Source organism: Tachyglossus aculeatus, chromosome X3 (genome assembly GCF_015852505.1).
Source record: "Tachyglossus aculeatus isolate mTacAcu1 chromosome X3, mTacAcu1.pri, whole genome shotgun sequence".
NCBI lineage: Eukaryota > Metazoa > Chordata > Mammalia > Monotremata > Tachyglossidae > Tachyglossus > Tachyglossus aculeatus.
The window spans coordinates 3,117,450-3,120,470 of NC_052099.1; the positions used below are offsets into that span (position 1 = coordinate 3,117,450).

General features: G+C 47.3%; 1 non-coding gene across 1 annotated transcript; it reads right to left on the bottom strand.

Moving 5' to 3' along the window:
• Positions 1 to 1,865: 1,865 nt before the first annotated feature.
• On the bottom strand, positions 1,866 to 2,003 carry LOC119948994. Its single transcript, XR_005457093.1, has one exon. It is a non-coding gene; the product is annotated as a small nucleolar RNA SNORA7 (small nucleolar RNA).
• Positions 2,004 to 3,021: the final 1,018 nt, after the last annotated feature.

Consider the following 3,021-nt stretch of genomic DNA (forward strand, 5'->3'; position numbering starts at 1 on the left):
CAGAATGGATTAGAGAAGCAACGTGGCTCAGTGGAAAGAGCCTGCACTTGGAAGTCAGAGGTCATGGGTTCTAATTCCGGCTCTGCCACTTGTCTGCTGTGTGACTTTGGGCAAGTCACTTGATTTCTCTGGGCCTCAGTTACCTCATCTGCAAAATGGGGATTAAGACAGTGAGCCCCATGTGGGACATCCTCATTACCTTGTATCCCCTCCCCCAGTGCTTAGAACAGTGCTTGACACATAGTAAGTGCTTAACAAATGCCATTATTATTATTATCATTTGACACCCTGGATCTCACCATCCACTAGCCACTGTACCATTTCTAACTTTGCCAACTCTAAATCCCACTCTATAAGCGCAGTCTCCTAACCTGCCTTCTCACCATGCCACTGCAAAATTGTAGACCTCTGATCTATAAACCCCCTCCATTTATCCCAGACATCTTGCCCCACTTGGATTCCCTACCTAATCTCAAGTTTCCGAATGCACCAATCCACCTCCTTGACTCCTCCCTTTCTACTGATCTCACCTCGCACCATCAACTCCCAGGTTCCTTGGCTGCTGGGCTTGTTCTGTAGAGCGCTGTTGGCCAAACCAGGCCATCTTTGGTCACTTCAAATTCACGTTTAATTACTCTAACTCTGCCATCTCTTCCACTCAGCCATATTACCTCTCCCTCATCGACTCCCATTTCCATTGCCCCACCAATTATTCCATACTTTTAACTCTCTCCAGAAGCCCCCAATGCCTCCACCCTCTCGCTCTCTCTTCCCCCCAAACTCTCTCACTCTCCTGGTTACCTTGCCAACTATTTGTTGACAAAATCAAAACCAACAGGTGTGTGCTTTTCATAATCTCCCCCTCACCTCACCAATTTCCTCTCACCTGCTCTTCCATGTTCACCCTTCTCAACCTTCTCTCCGGAGATCCCTAGCCTGCCTTCCAACAGTTCTCCCCTCTACTTGGGCCTCTGATCCTCTCACTTCTCACCTACTAGAAATACTTCCACCCACTGTCTTCAAACTCATGTGCTTAAAATAGATCTGAACATGAGGAAAGTTACATTCACCTTGGGCAAACTGCCAAGACTGCACTAGGCATCCCATTTGGCCTCTTTGACAAAAAAGAGCATTCCTGAATTTGGTTCATTGCAGGACCCTTCTGTCGATTCAGATATGGGCAAAGTACACAGATTAATTTAATCCATAGTCACCCCCAACCTCACACCAACTATCTCATCCTTGCAGCTGCCAGCTTTAAAAATCTACTTCCCTATCAGTTCCTCCCTTTTCATCTTCTAAAGACACTTGCCCGTAGTTTTCTTCCCTCCCTGACCACTATCTTCAACCATTCACTCTGTGATGACTCCTTTCCCACTGCCTTCCAATAGGCTCAAGTATCCTCTATCCTAACCTTCTTAGTATCCTACTGTTCGTCTCAGCTTTTGCCTCATATATCTCCTCTCACTTCTGTCCAATGGGACAGGTCTTGTCTTATCTTCTTCTAGACTGTGAGCCCACTCTTCTAGACTGTGAGCCCACTGTTGGGTAGGGACCGTCTCTATACGTTGCCAACTTGTACTTCCCAAGCGCTTAGTACAGTGCTCTGCACACAGTAAGCGCTCAATAAATACGATTGATTGATTGATTATGCTGCCGTGTCATTTCTGACTCAAAGCAACTCCGTGGACACATCTCTCCCAGAACACCCCACCTCCGTCTGCAATCGTTCTGGTAGTGTATCCATTCAGTTTTCTTGGTCAAAATATGGAGTGGTTTACCATTGCGTTCTTCTGAGCAGTAAACCTGAGTCTCCGCCCTCAACTCTCTCCCAGGCCACTGCTGCCCAGCACGGGTGAGTTTTGACTTGTAGCAGATTGCCTTCCACTCGCTAGCCACTGGCCAAGCTAGGAATGGAATGGATATGCCTCTGCTTGACTCTCCCTCCCATAGCCAAGACTGGTAGAGGACTGGAAACTCTCCAGGTGCGATCCTGAGAGGGGAATGGGACAGGACTGGTAAAATATTCCAGCTGCCTCCACTTCCTCTCTTCCAACGCCCTTCTTGACCCTTGATGATCTGGTTTCTTTGGCCTGCACTCTACTGAGACTGCCCCCTCTGAAGTTATCGATAACCTCCTTCTTGCCAAATTTAATAGATTCTTCTCTATCCTAATCTTCTTGAGAATTCTTGGCTGCTTTTGTCACAGTGGACCACTCTCTTCTTCCAGAAACACTACCTAACCTTGGTTTTACTGACAGAGTTCTCTCCTGGTTCTCCTCTTACCTCTGGACATTCCACCCCCAATCTGTGGTTGTCCTTCAAGGCTTTAATCTGGAACTCCCTCTCTCTTTGCTCTGCATTCACTCCCTTGAGGATCTCACAGCACCCCTCCCCCCCTTCCGGCTTCAACTCTAAGCAGCATGGCCGAGTGGAAAGATCATGGGCCTGGGAGCCAGACAACTTGGGTTCTAAACCCAGCTCTGCCACTTGCCTGCTGTGTGACCTTGAGCATGTCACTTCACTTCTCCATGCTTATTTACCTCATCTGTAAAATGGGGATTAAGACTGTGAGCCTTATGTGGGACAGGGCCTGTGTCCAACCTGACTAGCTTTTTATCTGCCCCAGTGCTTAGAATAGTGCCTGGCACATGGTAAGTACTTAAGAAATACCATGAAAAAAGGGACTTCCAAATGTACCTCAGTAGCACTGACCTCTCTCCTTCTCTGCTACCCTGAATCTCCTCCTAACTCCAGAATTGTTCTGCTTGGATTTCCCACCAGCATCTTGAGCTCAATATGTCCAAAACTGAACTCCTCATCTTCCCTCCCAAATCCTCTCCTCCATGTAATTTTTCCATCACATTTGACATCCTCCCAGCCCCTAAAATTCCACAACCCTGACATTATCTATGACTCCTCTCTTTCAGCTCTCATGTTCAGCCTGTTGTCAAATCCTGTCAGTTTTTCTTCTACGATATTTCCAAGATCCACCCCTTCCTGTCCTCCTAAATAACCACC